The following is a 26,631-nucleotide window of genomic DNA, read 5'->3' as shown; positions in this document are numbered from 1 at the left end:
GCAACACACTCCAGTATTCCTGCCTAGAGAATTCCCATGGACAGAGGAGCCTGACAGGCTACAGTTCATAGGGTTGCAAAGATTTGGACAGATTGAAGCAACACACACACACACACACACACACACACACACACATATATATATATATACACACACACACAAAAGCTTTTATACTATGGTTGATAAAAGCTTGAGAAAGAATATTTAAAAAAAGACCGAAAAATTGGAAAACATAAATGAAATGAGTGTACTGTATATGAAATGGAAAAAGTGGAACAAACTAGATAAAAGTAAACAATCATCAAATAGTCTAGTTGTTTTTAAACATGGCTGCTCATTAGAAACACATCTGGGGCTTTAGTGAAAAAATCAATACATGGGCATTTGTATTCTTCAAAAAAATTCCAAGATACATCTGCTACACATCTGGATTTTAAAAAGTGATTACAGGTTTTTCTATCAAATGATAGTTTTAGTGATATAGAATTCTATTCTTTTCTGTTGACCAATCATGATATAATGGTATAAAAGTGAATAATAGTTACGTAATCACAAAAGTGAAAGATGTTTATCAGTTTTCACAATTAATAGCCAGACAAAAAGCAAAGTTACAATTGCAAGCCATATTGGAAACATGGTTAACCTAACAATATAAAATAATCACGTGCAATCTGGGGGATTAAGCAGAATGATGTGATAAGTGGAGGTGTGTACATACACATGTTTTCATCCACCCAGCCAGTTTATGTCTTTTGGTTGGTGCATTTAATCCATTTACATTTAAGTTAATTATTGATATGTATGATCCTATGGGGCTTCCCAAAAGAGTGGGACACAACTGAGCAACTAACACACACACACACAAAGAATCTCCCAGTAAGATTTTTAGGTTTCCCTGGTGGCTCAGATGGTAAAGAATCTGCCTGCAATGTGGGAGACCTGGGTTCAATCATTGGCTTGGGAAGATCCCCTGAAGAAGGAAATGGCAACCCACTCCAGTGTTCTTGCCTGGAGAATTCCATGGATAGCGAGGCTACACTCCATGGAGTCACAAAGAGTTGAACATGACTGAGAAACTAACACACACATTGGGCTTTGCAGGTGGCTCAGTGAATAAAGAATCCACCTGCAATGCAGGAGAGGCAGGAGATGCGGGTTCAATCCTTGGGTTGGGAAGATTCCCTGGAGGAGAGCGTGACAACCCGCTCCAGTATCCTTGCCTGGAGAGTCCCATAGACAGAGTAGTCGGACAGGCTACAGTCCATAGGATCGCAAAGAGTTGGAAATGATTGAAGCAATTGAGCACATACACATGATCCTATTACCATTTTCTTAATTGTTTTGGGTTTATTTTCTGTAGATCTTTTCTTTCTCTTGTGTTTCCTGCCTAGAGAAGTTACTTTAGCATTTTTTGTAAAACTGGTATGGTGGTGCTGATTCTCTTACTTTTGCTTGTCTAGAAAGAAATCTTAATGAGAGTCTTGCTGGGTAGATTATTCTTGGTTGTATGTTCTTCCCTTTCATCACTTTAAATACATCATGTCATTCCCTTCTGACTTGTAGAGTTTCTGTTGAGAAATCAGCTGATAACCTTATGGGAGTTCCTTTGTATGGTATCTGTCATTTTTCTCTTGTTGCTTTTAATATTTTATCTTTGCCTTTAATTTTTGTCATTTTAATTACTATGTGTCTTGGTGTGTTCTTCCTTGGGCTTATCCTGCCTGGGACTCTCTGTGCTTTCAGGACTTGATTGACTATTTGTTTTTCCATGTTAAGGAAGTTTTCAGCTATTTTCTCTTCAAATATTTTCTCAGAAATTTTCTCTCTTTTTCCTCCTTCTGGAACCCCTATAATGCCCATGTTGATGCGTTTAATGTTGTCCCAGAGGTCTCTTAGGCTGTGTTCATTTTTTTTCATTCTTTTTTTCTATATTCTGTTCTGTGGCAGTGATTTCCACCATTCTGTCTTCCAGTTTACTTCTCTGTTCCTCTGCCTCAGTTATTCTAGGATTTATTCCTTCTAGTGAATTGTCCATCTCTGTCGGTTTGCTCTTTAGTTCTTCTGGGTCTTCAGTAAACATTTCTTGCATCTTCTCCATTCTGTTTCTGAGATACTGGATCATCTTCACTATCATTATACTGAATTCCTTTTCTGGAAGGTTTCCTATCTCCATTTCACTTAGTTATTTTTCTGGAGTTTTATCTTGTCCTTTCATCTGGGACATAACTTTCTGTATTTTCATCCTGATTAACTTTGTGTAACATAGTTTTCATTCTAACTACTGTGGATTGTGTTTCTTCTTGCTTCTTCTGTCTGCCCTCTGGTGGTTGAGGATAAGAGGCTTGTGAAAGCTTCCTGGTGGGAGGGACTGGGTGGGACATACTGGGTCTTGCTCTGGTGGGCAGGCCGTTGCTCAATACAGCTTTAATCCAATTATCTGCTGATGAGTGGGGTAATGCTGCCTCCCTATTAGCCATTTGGCCTGACGCAATACAACCCTGGGGCCTATGGGCTCCATGGTAGGGTAAATGGCAATCTCCAGGAGGACTTACACTGAGGGGCACCTTCAAGGACTGCTGCTGTCAGTGCCCCTGTCCCTCTGGCAAGCCACTGCCAACCCACATCTCCTCAAGAGAACATCCAACACTATCAAGTAGGTCTGGTTCAATCTCCTGTGGGGTCACTGCCCTTTTCCCCTGTGTCTTGGTGCATGCATGCAAGGTTTTGTTTGTGCCCTCCAAGAATAGAGTCTGTTTTCCCCAGTCCTGTGGAAGTCCTGTAATCAAATCCTGTTGGCCTTTAAGGCCAGATTCCCTGGGGATTCCCAGTCCCTTTGCTGAATCCTCAGGGTGGGAAGCCTGATGTGGGGCTCAGAATATTCACAACAGTGGGAGAACTTCTTTGGTATTGTTCTGCAGTATTTGGATTTCCCACCTGTCGGGTATGGGATTTGATTTTATCATGATTGTGCCTCTCCTACCATCTTGCTGCAGTTTCCTCTTTGTCTTTGGAAGTAGGGTACCATTCTTGGTAGTTTCCAGCACCCTCCTGTTGATGGTTGTTTAACAGTTAGCTGTGATTTTGGTGCTCGCAGGAGGAGATGAACGCACGTCTTTCTGTTCTGCCATTTTGAAATGAAAGTCTCAAATTTGTGTTGTTTTAAGTCATTAAGTTTGTGGTAAATTGTTACATTAGCAATAGAAAACTAATATATTAACAGACCTGACTCACAAGAAATACTAAGGGTAGTTCTTCAGGTTGCAAGAAAGGGAAACTATAGAATAATTTAAATCCAGGCATCAAATCAGAGAATTCCAGTAAAAATATTTATGTAGGTAATTATAATGAATGGTATAATTCCTAATTTCTTCTCTGATTTAAGATAGTATTATATAAAGTTCTATATAATTGCATATTTGGCTTCTCACATATAGAAATGTAAAATATAGAACAAAGCAGCACATAGAATAGGGGATCAGAAATAAAGGATATTGAAGTAAAGATATGATACCACTTGTTAACCTGAATGCACAAGAAGAGATGAAGAGCCAGAAATGAAAAATAAGTTTAATATAAAGATGTTGTATTTTTCTTCTTTATTCTCTTAACTTCTTTATAAAACACATAAAGCAATATTTGTAATATTTTATTGTATTTGTAGGGCTTCCCAGATGGCTTAGTTGTAAAAAATCTGCCTGCCAATGCAGGAGACATGGGTTTGATCCCTGGGTTGGGAAGATTCCTTGAAGCAGGAAATGGCAACCCATTCCAGTATTCTTACCTGCAAAATCCCATGGACAGAGAAGCTTGGTGGGCCACAGTTCATAGCATCTCAAAGAGTTAGATATGACTGAGTGAGCACAAACTTTGTAACATGTGTGGACAAAGAACGGCACTTGCAACAAAAGCTGTTGCAGCCATAAAGTTATCAGTCACTGCTGCCGTCCCCACCCTGTCCCCACAGTGCCCCCTGAAGAGAACTCTGGATGGAAAAATACAGGATACTAACCCTGGATAGTTCAGATGCATATCTGGGAATGAATTCAATGGGCCCAGACCCTAGAATCTTCCCATTCATAGAAAAGCTCTCAGATCATTAACTTGAGATCCCTGTTGTTTGATGTTCTACTACTTACAGTTTTTTCCCTTAAAAACTCCTATATATCCTGGCTTCTCCCTTATTTCTTTGGAACACTCCCTCAGAGCTATCTGAGAGGCTGTCATCTCAGGGAATAGTCCTCAGTAAAGATACCAAATAAAACATAATTCTCAACTTTCACATTGTGCTTTTTTTTTTTTTCAGTTGACTGTTTTGGTGACCACAAAGGGACCTAGAGCACACTTCTTTCCTTCGCCTGAACTCTATGAGGAACTAGTGCTTTGGTGTCAGTGTTGTAGCCATGCGTTCCAGGAAACAAAATCACTCAGAAGGACAATGCAGATAGTGGAGTGCAGTTTATTACACCGGCGGGCCCAGGGCAGAATCTCCTCTTAGCCAAGGACCCCGACCAGTTTTTGTGAAAACCTTATATACCCTAAGTGTACATGCCCAAACCCACCTCCCCAAATTCCCTGAAACTAGTCTGAACAAAGGAAAAGAAAGATACACTCAAAGTTAACCCGTGATTCATATGCCTTAAGCCTAGGTAGTTAACAGTGGACAATTATCAATAGGCCTGTGGTCATACCCCAATAAGCATAATAGAATTTATGATTCTATTTGGTTGCACAGATAATTAGGGTATCCTTTTAGGCAATGGAGAGTCTAGGTACGAGCCCTGGGGCTCTTCTATCCAGGGGGTCTGGTTTTTCAGTTGGTATGTCATTTCCATAGATACTGGGCATATAGCTCAAAGTCCACAATCTGGCCCAAGATGGAGTCCTGCTTTTAAGATGGAGCCTATTTGTTTCCTCCTTCATTCTGCCCTCTTGATGCTCTTAACTCATAGTATGAGCATTATTCATAGGGATATATTGCACCCTGGCTCTCTGACTGCCAATTTGGGAGAACAACACCAACCTCTGGGTTACAAAGTTCACAATACATTGTAAAATGCAGGGTCCACAAAGAAGTATCAAGGCAACTATAACAATGGTAAATATACTTTTCCACAAATCACCCTTCACCCAAGATAGGACCGAAGTCCAAAAAGGAAGATTATCATCAGACATATCTTTTACCTGACCTTTCATGTTATCTAGGGTGGCTGATATATTGCCAGATAAATCAGGAATATATACACAACATTCAACTTTAATTATAGTACAGGTCCCTCCTTGTGCTGAAACTATGGTTAGTCTCAAGATGATACCAGCAAGTTCTTGTAGCAACAGTTGATTGTAGAGCTTCATCTCTTTTTCTTCTTTAAGATGATCTTGGTTTCACAGGGATCAGTGGGGTCCTTTTGTGTAGTCCACTCGGCATCCTCCAGGTCTGCGTGGTATGCTCTCTTCACCCTCATGGGGTGGATCCAGGGAGTGACACCTGCAACTTTAACTGCAGTAGGGCTGGTTAGAACAACAGTATATGGACCATGTGGGGCCAAGGAGTCATGTTTCCAGTCCTTGACCCACACCTGATCCCTGGTCACAAATTCGTGAATCTGTTCCCCAAGGGGGAACGGCACCCTTTCTTGTACAAACTTAGTTGCCTGATTTATTACCTTACCCAGTTGTCCCATCTGCTGTGAAATCTCATCTCCCCTTACCTGAGGCAAATTTGTTGACACCTGTTTTATTATGGGAGGGCGTCTCCCATACACAATCTCATACAGAGAATAGCCATGGGACTGTGGGGTCATCCTGTGTCTGAGCAGAGCCATTGGAAGCAAGTCCACCCAGGAGCAGTCAATCTCTATGATCAACTTGGAGAGTGTCTCTTTTAAGTGTCCAGTTGGTTTGTTCCACCATCCCAGAACTCTGGAGCCTATATGCCGTGTGTAATTTCCACTTGATACTTAGAGCTTTACATACCTGTTGAATTAAGTTGGCTACAAAGGCAGGGCCATTGTCTGATCCTATGCTGATTGGGAACCCAAATCTGGGGATTATTTCTCAAAGTGGACAGCGAGCCACTTCATTTGCTTTTTCAGTTCGGGTGGGGAAGGCCTCCACCCATCCTGAGAAGGTACATACCTTGACTGTTGGCAGGGTTTAAATTCCACTTAGAGTGCCTTGTAACTGTATTCCTGGAGGTTTTAGTTTATGTCCAGGGGCAGCATTGGACTTCCCTGGTGTCTCAGACGGTTAAGCATCTGTCTACAATGCGGGAGACCCAGTTTCAATCCCTGGGTCGGGGAGATCCCCTGGAGAAGGAAATGGCAATCCACTCCAGTACTATTGTCTGGAAAATCCCATGGACAGAGGAGCCTGGTAGGCTGCATGTAGTCCATGGGGTCGCAAAGAGTTGAATACAACTGAGTGACTTCACTTCAGGGGCAGCATTGACCTTTTCCATTTTTAGTGGCCCTTTCTGCTTCAGCCAGCTGGTCTTGGGCCGGGGTATACTGTGGGAAAGTCAAAGTTAACTCAGGCATTTTGAGAGTACAAAGGTTTTGATAGATCCCCCACCAGCAGCCCAAACTTCTCAGCCACATGTTTTGCAGCTTTATCTGCTAGTCGGTTTACCCATGTTTGTGGGGTGTCTTCCTTTTGGTGACTCCAACAATGCATCAAGGCTACCTTTTCAGGTTCCCATACAGCATCTAATAGAGTCAAGATTTCTTTGTTTTTAATGTCCTTTTTGTTGGCTGTCAGAAGACCTCTCTCCTTATATAAAGCCCCATGTACAAGTAAAGTAGCAAAAATATACCTGGAGTCTGTGTAAACGTTTGTCTTCTTACCTTTTGACAGCTGAAGGGCGTGGATTAGAGCATATAGTTTGACCCGTTGAGCAGACCAGTGTGATGGCAGAGAGCTAGCCTCAATGATGTTTTCTTCCATGACTACTGCACATCCTGACGGTTGTTGTCCCTGTTTCACCAGGCTGGTGCCGTTGGTGTCCAGGAAATCTGGGTCCGGGATTGGCTGGTCTCTCAAGTCAGGTCTGCTGGCATAAACTTCTAAGATTTCCTTGCAATCATATGAGGGCCTACCTTCTCCCACAGGAAGGACAGTGGCCAGATTCAGGGCCTGACAAGGCTCAATAGTAACATAGGGGTTCTCACATAACAGTTCCTGGTATTGAGTAATCTGGGATGTCGACAGCCATTTATGGGGGTCCCTTCATTTATGGGGGTCTCCCTCATGGGAGAGTGTTGACCTCATGCAGGACTTTTATGATCAAATCTTGGCCCAAAGTCAGCTTTGTTGCCTCCTGAACCAGTAAGGCAACCGCAGCAACTGCCTTTAAGCATCCTGGCCACCCAGTGGCAACATTTTCTAGCCATTTTGAGAGATAAGCCACAGGTCTGTCCCATGTCCCCATAGTCTGGGACAATACTCCCATAGCCACCTTGTCCTTTTCAGTCATGTAAAGAGTAAATGGCTTAGCAAGGTCTGGCAGTCCCAAGGCGGGTGCTGATGTAATTGTACCGGATTTGAGTTCTGTTACCACTGGGACTTGTTTTATAAGCCTGGGGCTGGTGGGGGTTGTCTTCTGCCCAGACCTCAGGGAATTGTTGAGTTAACTCTCTCTTGACTGTTTAGCCCATCTGGTTTCCCTTCCAGGAGATCGTGCAACCTCCATTCATCTTGAGGGGTTACCAAGAGGAAGAATAAATAGGTGGTTGAGCCCACTCGAAGAGTGGGTCTTTTGTGGGGGGAAAGGTCACTTGTGCCCCCAATTTAGACAGCAAGTCTCTTCCCAACAAAGGTATTGGGAATTCAGGGATGTATAAAAATTCATGAGTCACTTGGTATCCCCCTATCTGACATTTTTGGAGTAGGCCTGAGACACAAAGGCCACATTTATCACCATCTGAGACCCAGCAGCCTCTGGATCTATTGGTGTATAAAGTCTATAGGCCTCGCACAGTCTTTTGTAGAACTCAGAGGGTGATTCACTTTCCCTTTGAATCATTTCAGAGTGTTTTGCCATTCTCATAGGTTTTAGGGCCCCCTCTTGAGGCCTTGCAAAATAGTCACCCGATATCTCTCCAGGTGGCCCCTCCCTTCCTCTCTGTTACAGTCCCAATTGGGCCTCTCATCAGGGGTGGCTAGTTCTGCCCACCGCTGCAGGTTTGCAGTACCCTCAGGTGCCATTTCACTTAACCATTTTCTGGCCTCAGTTAGGGTCCTGTGTCTTTCCTCAGTGCTGGAAAGGGATACTAGTAGTTGGATTATGTCATCCCATGTAGGGCGGTGGGTTCGAAAAATAGTCTCCATTAGCCTAATCATGAATTGTGCCCCCCCCCCACCAGTACAGTGGAGTGTATCTCTCCCAGTTTAATATACCCGTAGAGGAAAATGGCTGGTAATAATAGGCTACAGGAGGCTGATGGTAGTGCCCACATGTATCATGAACTGGAGGTTGTTGTAGCTCTCTGAGGGGCATCTGTAGTGGGGGTCTTTCCCCCTATTCGTTGGTGGAATGCAGCCTCTAATTCCTGTGTTTTCTTCCCCCTTCCCATCAGTACTCACTGGGAGAGGTGGATACAATCTAGGAGATCCGCCTGAGGTGGAATCCTGGGGGCATTGACCAGAGATCTCCATTGGTGGGATTGGAGCCTGCCAAAACAGTGGCTCTAAGATCTCCAGGAGAGCTGGCGGAAGAGCAGCAGCTGCTGCAGGAACTTCACCTGGCCCTGGATTGGGCATTAAGGCGGCCTCCAGTCCTGGTGGAGCACTGCATGGTGGGCGTGTCTCATTCAGTATGGGGGAGGGGGCAGGTCATCCTTGTCCAAATCCTGTAGAATTTCTTTTTTATCATCAGTCAATTTTTTTCACATTCTGTCAATTTTTGTGCCATTGATATTTTCCCCTTTTCCTTTTGGATACAGAACCTTATCCAAGGAGGAAGGTCTTGAGCTAACCCTAGCCATGAGTCAATATATGGATATTGATCTGGGTATCCTAGCTCTCCTGTGACTACTGTATAGACTGCTTCTGCTATTTTTAAGTTCATGGTGTCCTCTGGTGGCCATCCTACTCCCATAGGGGTCCATTCGACCTCACAGAGTATGTGGAGGCAGTTAGGCATCATCTTCAACCCACAGACTCCTCCAAATCCCTTCTTTGAAATTTTAATCATGCACTCCAGTACAGTTGCCTTAGATTCATTTCCTCCCATCCTGCTTACCTTCTCAGACTGTCTTCTACTTTTTCTTTTCATTCTATCTATGAAGTTCTCAGTACCTTATATACTTCTGATACTTCCACTCAATGAAACACTTATATTGCCATTCCTAACTGGGGTGAGAAGAGCCTTACCTGCCAGATCCCAGAGGGAGAAGGGGGATCGGCGTGTCTTCACCTGCCAGTTGGCACAGCCAAACCAGAACACCACATGGTCCAAGACTGTTTCTCCCTTAACTTTTAAAGTCCATTTTGGCTTGGTGGGCTTGATCAGGTGCAGATGAAAACACAGATGGGTTAAATACCCCACGTCCCAGGCCGTCTCAGAAAAAGCCAATTTGTACTCACTTATGTATCCCCCTCCTTCTAGCCTGACAATTCCGAGGGGGTCAAGAATTTCACAGTATATGGGACACCTCCTCGGGGAGGGCAGAATATGAGCACACAAAGACCAAGACCAAGTTTCTTCTAACAATCCCCTGGTGATTGCTTGGTAATAATTTTCCCCAAGACGGCATGGACACCACCTCCTAAATGACATTCACAAATTTCCTTCCTAAGCCCTAACATGCTCGTCAACCTGTGTACCAGGCAATCGCTGCCACTTGCCTATTCCAGTCTCCTGTGGGTCTGTACCCCTCTAGTCCCTCCCAAGGGGGTGATCAAGCCCCCTATTCCACCCTAACAGGTGGGTTCCTCCTCACCTGTGCACTCAGTTCCCCTGCTGCCATCCACTACCCGCTAATGTGAAAGGTCCGGGCATTGAGAAGCAGAATCCTTCCAGAAGATTCGAGCTGCAAGGCCTCAAAGCAGTCCCAAATGGGGCTTGTCTCCTCAAAGTGAAGAGTTTCCCGGCCAATGCACCACATGTTGTAGCCATGCGTTCTGGGAAACAAAGTCACTCAGAAGGACAATGCAAATAGTGGAGTGCAGTTTATTACACCGGCCGGCCCAAGGCAGAGTCTCCTCTTAGCCAAGGACCCAGTTTTTGTGAAAACCTTATATGACCTAAGTGTACTTTCATCTCAGGTTCAAAAGATTTGTTAACAAAATAAGTCACTTGCTGAAATGGTAATCCACTATTGCCTGGAAAATCCCATGAACAGAGGAGCCTGGTAGGCTACAATTCATGGGGTCGCAAAGAGTCAGATGTGACTGAGCAGCTTCACTTCACTCACTATACACAAATAAATAATGCAAATATTTATAAAGAATCATCTAGCTTATTTTCAATATACTAGCATTAAAAGAAAAGAGAAATAGAAAGAGCAGAGGATACATCACCAAATTGGGTTTTGACCAACATCCAGACTTAAACAGTGCTGTGAATCACCATGTCACAGTATATCTGGAGTCCCAATTGGGAAAATATCCCAGGCAGCACGTCTGCTCCATGGGTGAGACTTTAAAGACAGCAGTTTGGGTTCCTGTTTATAATCCCAGCACGCAAACTGATAGGATCAATCTGTGACCAAATTGCAAGCCTGGTTTCATGTTAATGCTATTTGTTTTGTCTTGTAAAACTTGAAATATTATTAAGCCTGGTGCTTGGTTGGCCAGGCCCCCTCCAGGGGCTCAACAATCTCAAAATTCTTCCCCCATCCTATCTGTTGTTCAGTCACTCAATCGTGTCTGACTCTTTGTGACCCCATGGACTGCAGCATGTCAGGCTTCCCTGTCCTTCACCATCTCCCGGAGCTTGCTCAAAGTCATGTCCATTGAGTTGGTGATGCCATCCATCCATCTTGTTCTCTATCCTCTGCTTCTCCTTCTGCCTTCAATCTTTCCCAGCATCAGGGTCTTTCCTAATGAGTCAAGTCTTCGAATCAGGTAGCCAAAGTATTGGAGCTTCAGCTTCAATATCAGTCCTTCCAATGAATATTCAGGGTTGATTTCCTTTAGGATTGACTGATTTGATCTCCACAAGTCTTGCATTGACAGCAGGCAGTCACTCCCAGTCAGGGCAATGTCCAGGCAAGTTAGAAGCAAGATCAAAGGCCTCCTCTGCTTTGTCTCTGAAGCCTAGACTATTTATTTATTTCCCTAAAAAAACATTAAAAAAACAAACACCCTTCTAGAGGGAACTTGCATTTCTCTCCCTCTGTCTTTGAGATGTAAATATTCTATCTGATCTACTTAGGCATTTTTTCCTGTGTTTAGAGATTTATCTCTCCCATCCAGAAGGTACACACATGATGTACATTTGGCAACCAGTCAAATAGATTGGGATCCAGAGTAGTCTTTTTTGTTTGGCTGTGCCAACTCTCAGGGGCCTTTCTCATCTTAACCTTCAATGTGTCTACCTGTATGACAAAAGCCTTTACATTTGAAGAGGAAAAGTTAAAATTTTACATAACCTCCTGCTCCTTCTGCCCCTGTAACTAGGCTTGCTCCTTGCAAAGACTGGATCGCATAGGTCACATAGTCTCAGAAAGTGGGAACACAAAATACTAGGAACTGGAGCTTATCTCACTCACCCTTGTCCTTCTCTTTGCAATTGCCCAGCCTCTGCAAACCTGTTTAATTATGTCTGTCCGAACCCACTCCAGTATTCTTGCCTGGAGAAGCCTGTGGACAGAGGAGCCTGGTGGGCTACAATCCATAGGGTCACATAGAGTCGGACATGACTGAAGCGACTTAGCATGCATGCATGCATGGAGAAGGAAATGTCAACCCACTCCAGTATTCTTGCCTGGAGAATCCCAGGGACGGAGAAGCCTGGTGGGCTGCCGTCTCTGGGGTTGCACAGAGTCATACATGACTGAACCGATTTAGCAGCAGCAGCAGCAGCAGTGTATAAAAACTCTGTAACCCCTTTGTTTGGGACTCAGAGCTTGGAGTGTTAACTTCTCTGGGCCCACCAGTGTAATAAACCTGAGTTCTCCAACTCTCCGAGTGTGGTGCTTGGTTTCTCGAGTACTGATTTCTGCAATTTTTTTTTTTCTTTTCCTTCTTTTGGCCACATAGCACAGCTTGTGGGATCTCTGACCAGGGATTGAACCCAGGCCATAGCAGTAAAAGCTTGGAATCCTAACCACTAGGCGACCAGGGAACTCCCAAAAGCTTAACTTTCATAGGCTTTTTTGGGGAATAAACTATCAAGATATTTAAAAGCTATAGCTTTTGTACTTTCTTATTGGGATTCCTCTTGCGTCTTTTTGGTTCAAGTTGCTATTTATGTACTAATCATCGAAGGCCAGATAATGGGTTATCTGGCTTTTAGTAAATTACAAATTAGAATAAAGTTGATTTGTTAAGCCATCTGGCCTTTAGTTTACTAAATTTGATTTAATGTACCACAGTTAATTTAATTAAATTAAGTTTATAAATTAGTAAATTTTTAGGAAGCTCTCTTTATAAACAGCTGTTTTACTGGTGCCTGTGGGGGGCAAAAAATTAGAAGATGGACTTACCTAAAAACTTACGTGACTAACCTAAGAACTCCCCTAATTTAAGAAAACCTTAAAAAACTGATTTGGGAAACCTTATTTGTAGTCTCTGCTTCACCTCAATGGGTCTAACATATACTAATAAAAGCACTAGGTAATTAATGTTAATTTGGTTAAATAATGGGAAAGAAAGAAAAAAGACTGAGGGGAAAGTCTAGGGACTTCTCAACAAGGTGGAACATTTTTTTAATTAATTTATTTTTTATTGAAGGATAATTGCTTTACAGAATTTTGTTGCTTTATGTCAAACCTCGACATGAATCAGCCATGGGTATACATATATCCCCTCTCTTTTGAACCTCCCTCCCATCTCCCTCCCCATCCCACCCTCTAGGTTGATATAGACCCCCTGTTTGAGTTTCCTGAGCCTTATAGCAAATTCCCTTTAGCTATCTATTTTACATATGGTAATGTAAGTTTCCATGTTATTCTTTTCTATACATCTCACCCTCTCCTTCCCTCTGCCCATGTCCATAAATCTATTCTCTATGTATGTTTCTCCTTTGCTGCCCTCTAAGTAAATTCTTCAGTACCATTTTTCTAGATTCCGTATGTATACATTAGAATATGATATTTATCTTTCTCTTTCTGACTTGCTTCACTATGTATAATAGGTTCTACGTTCATCCACCTCATTGCGACTGACTCAAATGTGTTCCTTTTTATGGCCGAGTAATATTCCATTGTGTATATGTACCACAACGTCTTTATCCATTCATCTGTTGATGGACTTCCAGGCTGTCTCCATGTTCTAGCTATTGTAAATAGTGCTGCAATGAACAGCGGGATACATGTGTCTTTTTCAGTTTTAGTTTCCTCAGGGTATATGGTGGTTTTCTTAGTTTTTTAAGGAATCTCCATCCTGTCTTCCATAGTGGCTGTATCAATTTACATTCCCACCAACAGTGCAAGAGTGTTCCCTTTTCTCCACACCCTCTCCAGCATTTATTGTTTGTAGACTTTTTGATGATGGTCATTCTGACTCATGCGAGGTGATATATCATTGTAGTTTTGATTTGCATTTCTCCAACAATGAGCGATGTTGAGCATCTTTTCATGTGTTAGCCATCTGTATGTCTTCTTTGGAGAAATGTTTGTTTAGGTCTTTTTCCCACTTTTTGATTGGGTTGTTTGTTTTCCTGATACTGAGTTGTATGAGCTGCTTGTATATTTTGGAAATTAATCCTTCATCAGTTGTTTCATTTGCTATTGTTTTCTCCCATTCTGAGGGTTGTCTTTTCACGTGGTTTATAGTTTCCTTTGCTGTGTAAAAACTTTTAAGTTTAATCAGGTCCCACTTGTTTACTTTTGTTTTTATTTCCATTACTCTAGGAGGTGAGTCATAGAAGATCTTGGTTTGATTTATGTCACTGAATGTTTTGCCTGTGTTTTCCTCTAAGAGTTTTATAGTTTCTTGTCTTACATTTAGGTCTTTAATCCATTTTGAGTTTATCTTTGTGTATGGTCTTAGGAAGTGTTCTAATTTCATTCTTTTACATGTAGCTGTTCAGTTTTCCCAGCACCGTTTGTTGAAGAGGCTATCTTTGCCCCATTGTATATTCTTGCCTCCTTTGTCAACAATAAGGTACCCAAAAGTGCATGGGTTAGTTTCTGGGCTCTTTATTTTATTCTGCTGGTCTGTATTTCTGTTTTTGTGCCAGTACCATACTGTCTGGATGACTGTAGCTCTGTGGTATAATCTGAAAACAGGAAGGTTGATTCCTCCAGCTCCATTCTTTCTCAAGACTGCTTTGGCTATTTGGAGTCTTTCATGTTTCCATATGAATTGTGAAATTTTTTTGTTCTAGTTCTGTGAAAAATGTCATTGGAAATTTGATAGGGATTGTGTTGAATCTGTAGATTGCATTTGGTGTTACACTCATTTTCACAATATTGATTCTTCCAACCCAGGAACATGGGATATCTCTCCATCTGTGTATGTCATCTTTGATTTCTTTCATTAGTGTCATAATTTTCTGTATAAAGCTCTTTTGTCTCCTTAAGCAAGTTTATTCCTAGATATTTTATTCTTTTTGTTGCAGTGGTGAATGGGATTGATTCCTTAATTTCTCTTTCTGATTTTTCAGTTAGTATATAGAAATGCAAGTGATTTCTGTGTATTGATTTTGTATAATGCAACTTAGCTAAATTCACTGATTAGTAATTTTACTAATTTTACTGATTAGTAATTTTCTGATAGTGTCTTTAGGGTTTTCTATGTATAGTGTTATGTCATCTGCAAACACTTAGAGCTTTAGTTCTTCTTTTCTGATCTGGATTCCTTTTGTTGTTGTTCTTGTTTTTCTTTTCTGATTGCTATAGCTAGGACTTCCAGAGCTATGCAGAATAATAGTAGTTAAAGTGGACACCCTTGTCTTCTTCCTGATCTTAGGGGAAATGCTTTCGGTTTTTCACCATTATGAATAATGTTTGCTGTAGGCTTATCATATATGGCCTTTACTCTGTTGAGACAGGTTCCTTCTAGGCCCATTTTTGGAAGAGTTTTAATCATAAATGAGTGCTGAAACTTGTCAAAGGATTTTTCTGCATCTATTGAGATTATCATATGCTTTTTATCTTCCAATTTGTTAATATGGTTCCCAAGTAGGTGGAAATTTTAAAGGGACTCATCCCAAAAGGATAAAAATCTATATATAGTTATTAAGAAATGATATATACACTCTTTAAAAACGGGATAAAATTTTTTAATGAAATAAATAAAATGGACATTAATGAGATTAAAGCAAAAGATTTTGATAGACTACCTAAGGTTGGATGGGCCAAAGGGACCCCATATTGGTTCCCGCACAATTGCACTCATCTCACACGCTAGCAAAGTAATGCTCAAAATTCTCCAAGCCAGGCAGCAATTCGTGAACTGTGACCTTCCAGATGCTCAAGCTGGTTTTAGAAAAGGCAGAGAAACCAGAGAACAAATTGCCAACATCCGCTGGATCATAGAAAAAGCAAGAGAGTTCCAGAAAAACATCTATTTCTGTTTTATTGACTATGCCAAAGCCTTTGACTGTGTGGATCACAATAAACTGTGGAAAATTGTGAAAGAGATGGGCATACGAGACCACCTGACCTGCCTCTTGAGAAACCTATATGCAGGTCAGGAAGCAACAGTTAGAACTGGACATGGAACAACAGACTGGTTCCAAATGGGAAAAGGAGTACGTAAAGGCTGTATATTGTCACCCTGCTTATTTAACTTATATGCAGAGTACATCATGAGAAACGCTGGGCTGGAAGAAGCACAAGCTGGAATCAAGATTGCCAGGAGAAATATCAATAACCTCAGATATGCAGATGACACCAGCCTTATGGCAGAAAGTGAAGAGGAACTAAAAAGCCTCTTAATGAAAGTGAAAGAGGAGAGTGAAAAAGTTGGCTTAAAGCTCAACATTCAGAAAATGAAGATCATGGCATCCGATCTCATCACTTCATGGGAAATAGATGGGGAAACAGTGTCAGACTTTATTTTGGGGGCTCCAAAATCACTGCAGATAGTGACTGCAGCTATGAAATTAAAAGACACTTACTCCTTGAAAGAAAAGTTGTGACCGACCTAGATAGCATATTCAAAAGCAGAGACATTACTTTGCCAAGAAAGGTCCGTCTAGTCAAGGCTATGGTTTTTCCAGTGATCGTGTATGGATGCGAGAGTGGGACTGTGAAGAAAGCTGAGCACTGAAGAATTGATGCTTTTGAACTGTGGTGTTGGAGAAGACTCTTGAGAGTCCCTTGGACTGCAAGGAGATCCAACCAGTTCATTCTGAAGGAGATCAGCCCTGGGTGTTCTTTGGAAGGAATGATGCTAAAGCTGAAGCTCCAGTACTTTGGCCACCTCATGCAAAGAGTTGACTCATTGGAAAAGACTCTGATGCTGGGGAGGGATTGGGGGCAGGAGGAGAAGGGGACGACAGAGCGATGAGATGGCTGGATGGCATCACTGACTCAATAGATGTGAGTCTGAGTGAACTCCAGGAGTTGGTGATGGACAGGGAGGCCTGGCCTGCTGCAATTCATGGGGTTTCAAAGAGTCAGACACGACTGAGTGACTGAACTGAACTGATTAAAGGGCCCATGAAAACTGCTCTATTTATTCCAGTTGAATATATGTGTATGTATATATATATATATATATATGTATGTATATATGTTGTTGTTTTTCAGTTGCTAAATCATGTTCACTCTGTAACCCCATGGAGTGCAGCACACCAGGCTCCCCTGTCCTTCACTATCTCCCGGACTTTGCTCAAACTCACATCCATTGAGTTGGTGATGCCTTCCACCCATCTCATCTTCTGTCACCACTTCTCTTCCTGCCCCTCAATCTTTTGCAGCATCAAGGTCTTGTCCAATGAGTCAGTTATTCGAATCAGGCGGCCAAAGTATTGGAGTTTCATCATCAGCCCTTCTAGTGAATATTCAGGGTTGATTTTCTTTAGGATTGATTGGTTTGATCTCCATGCAGTCCAAGGGACTCTCAAGAGTCTTCTCCAGCACCACAATTCAAAAACATCAATTCTTCAGCATCCAGCCTTCTTTAAAGCTGGATAAAGATTACACTGAGGTACCTAACCAACAATTACTTGAGGCAACTATTAGGCTAATTATTCAAGTTAAAAGATTGACACAAGAACCTGAGTCCCTTGGCTAAACCCTTCACTGGGGATCCCAGAGCCTTTTATACAAAAGTAGATAAAATGGTTGGAAGGTAAAAAGAAAGGGTTTCTGAAACTCTTGTAAAACCGTTTTGTTGATGGAGTCCTAATGAAGGCTAAGTTAAAGGTATAAAAGTTGGCAGGGTTTTTTTACATTGAAATAAATGTCTATTTAGGTCTTCTGACCATTTATTTGAATGGTTGGTTTGATTTTTTTTTTTTTTGATAATGAGCTGTATGAGCTTTTGTATATTATAAAGTAATCCCTGGTTATTTGCATCATTTGCAAATATTTTTGCCCTCTCTGTAGGTTGTCTTTTCATTTTGTTGATGGTTTTCTTTGCTGTGCAAGGCTTTTAAGTTTAATTAGATCCTATTTGTTTATTTTTGCTTTTATTTCCATTACTTTAGAAGACAAATCAAAAAAGATGTTGCTGCAGGTTATCCTAAAGAGTGTTCTATTTATGTTTTCTTCTAGAAGTTTTATAATATCTTGTCTTGCATTTAGGTCTTTCATCCAATTTGAGTTTATTTCGTTGACAAAGTTGATATAATTGAGATGAAGTTGATAAAAATTGGTATGTTTAAATGGGCTTTATAAGGTGGTTATATCTCTTTTGCCTAATTATATTATGGAATAGCCATTATTTCACTGTGGAATGCTTCCCCTGCCTGCTTAATATTATAAGATAGGGCACATAAATCTTCCTCTCAGACAATATTAATTAAATATGCAAAAACATCCCAATAGGGTTACCTGAGCCCACACAGTATAAACTAATATTTAGAGACCAATAATGAGCAAATTAAAGGAAATGCAATTAGACAAATCAATCTTTTAATATTTAGATGGCAGACCAGTTCTTTGGTGAATTAAAAACAATTGCCTTTGTCTCGCAAATCTGTACAAATCAGAAATGGAAACACAGCCCATAATGACCTGAGGCTGAGTCTAACTAGACCAGTCAGGTAAAACCTTGAAACCAAAGAAAACAGGAAAAAGAGGGCTTTTTAAACTCAAACTGCTGGAAAGACTCCCTCACCCAGAATCTAATTCACAGCCTCCTTAATAATTAGTCAAGGATAAATACAAATATTAAAAGTATTTTCCACAAATAGAAGAAAGCCTTATCCATCTGAGAAAATAAACTTAACTTATTCCTACTATTGCTTATAAATAATAAGCTTATGTTGTACCAGCTAAATTCATGACTAAGTTTTATTTTTTTTTCTTTTTTTTTTTTTTATTTTAAAATCTTTAATTCTTACATGCATTCCCAAACATGAACCCCCCTCCCACCTCCCTCCCCATAACATCTTTCTGGGTCATCCCCATGCACCAGCCCCAAGCATGCTGCATCCTGCGTCAGACATAGACTGGCGATTCAATTCACATGATAGTATACCTGTTAGAATGTCATTCTCCCAAATCATCCCACCCTCTCCCTCTCCCTCTGAGTCCAAAAGTCCGTTATACACATCTGTGTCTCTTTCCCTGTCTTGCATACAGGGTCGTCATTGCCATCTTCCTAAATTCCATATATATGTGTTAGTATACTGTATTGGTGTTTTTCTTTCTGGCTTACTTCACTCTGTATAATCGGCTCCAGTTTCATCCATCTCATCAGAACATGACTAAGTTTTAAAATGAAGCTATGAGATCTCTAGTTGACTCTGTTTTTTATGTCTGTGTATACAGTATGTGGGGCTTCTCAGGTGGCACTAGTGGTAAAGAACCCACCTGCCAATACAGGAGACTTAAGAGATGCCAGTTGGATCCCTGGGTTGGGAATAACCTCTGGAGGAGAGCACGGCAACCCACTCCAGTATTCTTGCCTGGAGAATCCCTTGGACAGAGGAACCTGGCAGGGCTACACTCCATAGGGTGGCATAGAGTCAGACACGACTGAAGCGACTTCACATGCACACATGCATACAACATATACATGATATGCTTCTACCTTTGGATAGTATTATCAAAATTAAATTTATAAAAGAACTCTAATTGACTTAAAGGTGAAAGAAAAGAAAGTGTTACTCGTTCAGTCCTGTCCGCCAGGCTCCTCTGTCCATGGGATTCTGCAGGCAAGAATACTGGAATGGGTGGCCATTTCCTTCTCCAGGGGATCTTCCTGACGCAGGGATTGAACCCAGGTCTCCTGCTTCCAAATAAGTATTTCTAATGGTAATAAGAACTAACCCAAATGAATCTCAAGTTCAGGTGATCTGAAAAATATTCAATCTGAAGTTAATATTCAGTATTAAAATTTGTTTGTTGGTTTAATTAGTACAGAGATGTCTTGATGCTATGGCACCTGTGTTTTATACAAGTCAAGTAAGTTGACATTATCTCTGTTTTAAAATTAACCAACAAGAAAAATAGTTTAGGATGATGGCTGACTTGGTCTAGTATCTCATGAAATTTTCATGGGTAATCTAAATATAATTGTAATCCAGTAGATATAAATGAGGTAAGAGTTTTTAGGTGAACTCAAGAATAGTTATGTTTTATTATATGTCTACTTAAGTTTCTCCAGATATTTTTGTTAACTTTAAAGTTTTACTAAATTAAGTTAAATGATGGGGATTCACTGAATACCCAGGTCACTTCAAATAAGAAAAAAAAATATTAGAACATTTGCTAAATAGGTCTAAGTTTACCTATTTTTTCTTTTTATGAGAGGAAAACTAAAGATGTTTCAGTTAGTATACCAACAATGTAGTAAGGTTCCCTTTCACCACATCCATGCTACTATTTGTTATTTGCAGACCTTTTGATGACAGCCATTCTGACAGCTGTGAGGTGATATCTCATTGTAATTTTGATGTGCATTTGTCTGATGATTAGGGATGTTGAGCATCTTTTCGTATGCCTGTTGGCTAACTGTATGTTTATTTTAAAATTTATATTTAGTCCTTCTGTCCATTTTTTAATCAGATTGTGGCATGTAATATTCCTTGACATCTCTTAATTTTCTTGAACAGATCTCTAGTCTTTCCCATTCTATTGTTTTCCTCTATTTCTTTGCATTGTTCACTTAAGAAGGCTTTCTTATCTTTCTCTGCTATTCTTTGGAACTCTGCATTCAGATGTGTACATCTTTCCTTTTCTCCTTTGCATTTTGCTTCTCTTCTTTTCTCAGCTATTTGTTAGGCCTCCTCAGACAAACATTTTGCCATCTTGCATTTATTGGCCATATAATTTGCAAATATTTTCTCCCATTCAGTAGGTTGTCTTTTTGTTTTGTCAAAGGATTCTTTGTCTCTGCAAAAGCTTTTAAATTAAACTAAGTCTCATTTGTTTATGTTTTTCTTTTGTTTCTTTTCCCTTAGGAGACATCCAAAAATATATTGCTACAATTGATGTCAAAGAGTGTTCTGCCTGTATTTTTTTCTAGGAGTTTTATGGTTTCTGGTCTTATATTTTAGTCTTTAATCCGTTTTGAGTTTTTGTAAAATATGTTATGAGAAAATGTTCTAATTTTATTCTTTTACATGTAGCTAGACAGATTTCCCAGTGTCTCAGTGGTAAAGAGTCCACCTGCAATGCAGGAGACAGTGGTGACATAGGTTTGATCCCTGGGTTGGGAAGATCCACTGGAGAAGGGAATTGCAACCCACTCCAGTATTCTTTCCTGGAAAATCCCATGGACAGAGGAGCCTGGCAAGCTACAGTCTGTGGGGTTGTAAAGAGTCAGATATTGCTAAGCACACACACTCTGCATCTAGATTTCCCAGTGCTGCTTACTGTATAGACTATCTTTCCTCCATTGTACAGTCTTGCCTCCTTTGTCATAGATTAATTGATGATAACTACATGGTTTTGGGCTTACCAGGTGGCACTAGTAGTAAAGAACCCACCTACCAATGTAGGAGATATAAGAGATGTGGTTTTGATCTCTGGGTGGTAAAGATCCTCTGGAGGAGAGCAGGGCAACCCTCTCCAGTATTCTTGCCCAAAGAATCACCATTGACAGAAGATCCTGGCAAGCTACAGTCCATAGAGTCGCATAGAGTCAGGCACGACTGAAGCAACATATCATGCCCACTCACACATGGGTTTATTTATGGATCCTCTATTCTGTTCTATTGATCTGTGTGTCTTTTTGTGTCAGTACCATGGTGTTTTGATTACTTTAACTTTTTAGTATAATCAGAAGTCAGGGAGTGTGATACCTCCAGCTTTGTTCTTTTACCTCAAGATTATTTTGGCAATTTGGGATATTTTGGGTTCTGTATAAATTTTAGGATTATTCTTTCTAGTTTTGTGAAAAAATGTCATGGGAATTATGGTAGGGATTGCATAAATCTGTAGTTGCTCTGGGTAATATTTTAACAATATTAATACTTCCAGTCCATGAACATGGAATATCTTTCCATTTTTTTTTATCGTCTTCAAGTTCTTTCATCAGTGTTTCATAATTTTCATAATATATGTCTTTCATGTCCTTATTTAAGTTTATTCATAGTATTTTATTCTTTATGTAACTTTAAATGAGCTTGTTTCCTTTCTCTTTCTGATAATTCATTATTAGTGTATAGAAAAGCAACAAGTTTCAGTATATTAATTTTGTATCATGTAACTTTACTGATAAAACTAAAATATTTTGGTAGAGATTTTAAGATATTCTGTCACCTGATGCAAAGTGCTGACTGATTGGAAAAGACCATGATGCCAGGAAAGATTGAAGGTAGAAGGTGAAGAGGGTGACAGAGGATGAGATGGTTAGATGGCATCACCGACTCAATGGACATGACTTTGAGCAAACTCCAGGAGATAGTGAAGGACAGAAAAGCCTGGCGTGCTGCAGTCCATGGGGTCTCAAAGAGTCAGACACAACTTATTGACTGAACAATAACATATAGTATCCTGCCATAGTGACAGATTTACTTCTTCCCTGGCAATTAGGGACAGTTTTCTTTCTTCGCTGCAAATAATGAGTTTTACTTCTTCCCTTCCAAGTTGTATGGATTTTATTCTTTGCTTTTCTGATTGCTGTGGCTAGGATTACCAATACTATGTTAAATAGAAGTGGCAGGGATGGGCATTCTTCTCTTATTCTTGATTTTAGAGAAAAGGCTTTCATCTTTTTCTCTGTTGAGTATGATATTAGCTATGGGTTTGTCATAAATGACCTTTGTTATGTTGAGATATTTCCTTTTATACTAACTTTGATGAGCATTTTTATCATGAATGGATGTTGAATTTTGTCAAATGCTTTTTCTGAGCCCGTTGAGATGATTGTGTTATTTTTACCCTTCCTTTAAAAAATTTTAAACAATTTTATGTTGTATAGTTGATTTTCAATGTTTTAGTTCAGGTATAGAGCAAAGTAAATCAGTTATACATATACATATATCCACTCTTTTTTAAGATTCTTATCACATATAGACCATTACAGAGTATTGAGTTCCCTGAGCTATACAATAGGTTATTATTAGTTATTTATTTTACATATAGTAGTATATGTCAATCTGAGTTTCTCATTTATCCCTCGCCTTGATCCATGGTAACCATACGTTTTGTTTTCTATATCTGTGATTCTACATCTGTTTTGTAACTAAGTTCATTTTGTACCTTTTTTGTAGCTACCACATGTAAGCAATATCATATGATATTTGTCTTTCTGTGTCTGACTTACTTCACTCATTATGACAATCTCTAGGTCCATCCATGTTGCTACAAATGGCATTATTTTGTTTGTTTTTATGGCTGAATAAGATTCCATTGCATATATGTACTACACATTTATCCATTCCTCTGTTTTGGTTAATATTGTGTATCACATTGATTGTGAAGACTGAGCCATCCTTTCATCCTTGAAATAAATCCCACTTGATCATGGTGTATGATCCTTCTTATATGTTGTTGAATTAAGTTTGCTATTATTTTGTTGCAGATTTTTGCATCTATATTCATCACAGATATATTGGCCTATAATGTTTTTGTAGTGTCTTTGTCTGGTTTTGGTATTAGGGTAATGGTGGCTTTGTAGAATGAATTCTGGAAAGTTCCCTCCTCTTCATTTTTTTTGGAATTATTTGAGAAGGATAAGTATTAACTATTTTTTTAAATATATGATTTGTAGAATTCCTCTGTGAAGTGATTTGGTCCTGGATTTTTTTAAATTTATTTATTTTAATTGGAGGCTAATTACTTTACAATATTGTATTGGTTTTGACATACATCAACATGAATACGCCATGGGTGTACACGTGTTCCCCATCCTGAACCCCCCTCCCACCTCTCTCCACATACCAACCATCTGGGTCATCATAGTGCACCAGCCCTGAGCATCCTGTATCATGCATTGAACCTGGACAGGCGATTCAATATGATATTATACATGTTTCATTGCCATTCTTCCAAATCATCCCACACTTGCCCTCGCCCACAGAATCAAAAAGACTGTTCTATACATCTGTGTCTCCTTTGCTGTCTCACATACAGGGTTATCATTACAATATTTCTAAATTCCATTTATATGCATTAGTATGTAGAAAATTCTGAAAAAGATGGGAATACAGACCACCTGACCTGCCTCTTGAGAAACCTATATGCAGGTCAGGAAGCAACAGTTAGAACTGGACATGGAACAACAGATTGGTTCCAAATAGGAAAAGGAGTACGTGAAGGCTGTATATTGCCACCCTGCTTATTTAACTTCTATGCAGAGTACATCATGAGAAACGCTGGGCTGGAAGAAGCACAAGCTGGAATCAAGATTGCCAGGAGAAATATCAATAACCTCAGATATGCAGATGACACCACCCTTGTGGCAGAAAGTGAAGAGGAACTAAAAGCCTCTTGATGAAAGTGAAAGAGGAGAGTGAAAAAGTTGGCTTAAAGCTCAACATTCAGAAAATGAAGATCATGGCATCCGATCTCATCACTTCATGGGAAATAGATGGGGAAACAGTGGAAACAGTGTCAGACTTTATTTTTTGGGGCTCCAAAATCACTGCAGATGGTGACTGCAGCCATGAAATTAAAAGATGCTTACTCCTTGGAAGAAAAGTTACGACCAACCTAAATAGCATATTGAAAAGCAGAGACATCACTTTGCCAAGAAAGGTCCATCTAGTCAAGGCTATGATTTTTCCAGTGATCATGTATGGATGCGAGAGTGGGACTGTGAAGAAAGCTGAGCATCAAAGAATTGATGCTTTTGAACTGTGGTGTTGGAGAAGACTCTTGAGAGTCCCTTGGACTGCAAGGAGATCCAACCAGTCCATTCTATATGAGATCAGCCCTGGGTGTTCTTTGGAAGGAATGATGCTAAAGCTGAAACTCCAGTACTTTGGCCACCTCATGTGAAGAGTTGACTCACTGGAAAAGACTCTGATGCTGGGAGGAATTGGGGGCAGGAGGAAAAGGGGATGACAGAGGATGAGATGGCTGGATGGCATCACTGACTTGATGGACGTAAGTTTGAGTGAAAGCCAGGAGATGGTGATAGACAGGGAGGCCTGGCATGCTGCGATTCATGGGGTCGCAAAGAGTTGGACACGACTGAGTGACTGAACTGAACTGAACTGATACTGTATTGATGTTTTTCTTTCTGCTCACTTCACTCTATAATACATGCAACTTATCACCTCCCCCGTCCCTGCTGCTTGGTTTTCTGGATGTACAACTGGCTCACCTTCTCAGACAGATGTTGACTGTCCAGAATGCCAGAAAATCTTAGGAACGAAGCCTGCTTGCAGTTTGGTAGATAATGCCTCTCTGGGGCTGTGATTGCCCCCTTCCGGCTCTGGCTTCCTGTCCCTGGAGGGGTATAGCCTGCAGCTGGCTAGCTCTGCTCAGTCCTTTGTTCTGTGAGTGGACCTGACGGTGTCTTCAGTTTAGTTCAGATCCGTCGTGTTCAACTCTTTTGTGACCCCATGAATCGCAGCACGCCAGGCCTCCCTGTCCATCACCAACTCCCGGAGTCCACTCAGACTAACATCCATTGAGTCAGTGATGCCATCCAGCCATCTCATCCTCTGTCGTCCCCTTCTCCTCCTGCCTCCAATATCTCCCAGTATCAGAGTCTTTTCCAATGAGTCAACTCTTTGCATGAGGTGTCCAAAATACTGGAGTTTCAGCTTTAGCGTCATTCCTTCCAAAGAACACCCAGGGCTGATCTCCTTCAGAATGGACTGGTTGGATCTCCTTGCAGTCCAAGGGACTCTCAAGAGTCTTTTCCAACACCACAGTTCAAAAGCATCAATTCTTTGGTGCTCAGCCTTCTTCACAGTCCAACTCTCACATCCATACATGACTACTGGAAAAACCATAGCCTTGACTAAACGGAACTTTGTTGGCAAAGTAATGTCTCTGCTTTTGAATATGCTATCTAGGTTGGTTGTAACTTTTCTTCCAAGGAGTAAGCATCTTTTAATTTCATGGCTGCAGTCACCATCTGCAGTGATTTTGGAGCCCCAAAAAATAAAGTCTGACACTGTTTCCACTGTTTCCCCATCTATTTCCCATGAAGTGATGAGACCAGATGCCATGATCTTCGTTTTCTGAATGTTGAGCTTTAAGCCAACTTTTTCACTCTCCACTTTGACTTTCATCAAGAGGCTTTTAGTTCCTCTTCACTTTCTGCCATAAGGGTGGTGTCATCTGCATATCTGAGGTTATTGATATTTCTCCCAGCAATCTTGATTCCAGCTTGTGCTTCCTCCAGCCCAGCATTTCTCATGATGTACTCTGCATATAAGTTAAATAAGCAGGGTGACAATATACAGCCTTGACAAACTCCTTTTCCTATTTGGAACCAGTCTGTTGTTCCATGTCCAGTTCTAACTGTTGCTTCCTGACCTGCATACAGATTTCTCAAGAGGCAGGTCAGGTGGTCTGGTATTCCCATCTCTTTCAGAATGTTCCACAGTTTGTGGTGATCCACACAGTCAAAGGCTTTGGCATAGTCAGTAAAGCAGAAATCGATGTTTTTTTCTGGAACTCTCTTGCTTTTCCCATGATCGAGTGGATGTTGGCAATTTGATCTCTGGTTCCTCTGCCTTTTCTAAAACCAGCTTGGACATCTGGAAGTTCATGGTTCACGTGTTGCTGAAGCCTGGCTTGGAGAATTTTGAGCATTACTTTACTAGCATGTGTGATGAGTGCAATTGTGCGGTAGTTTGAGCATTCTTTGGCATTGCCTTTCTTTGGGGTTGGAATGAAAACTGACCTTTCCAGTACTGTGGCCACTGCTGAGTTTTCCAAATTTGCTGGCATATTGAGTGCAGCACTTTGACAGCATCATCTTTCAGGATTTGAAATAGCT

Source organism: Ovis aries, chromosome X, assembly GCF_016772045.2.
Source record: "Ovis aries strain OAR_USU_Benz2616 breed Rambouillet chromosome X, ARS-UI_Ramb_v3.0, whole genome shotgun sequence".
Taxonomy (NCBI): Eukaryota; Metazoa; Chordata; class Mammalia; order Artiodactyla; family Bovidae; genus Ovis; species Ovis aries.
This window is presented reverse-complemented; position numbering follows the sequence as displayed.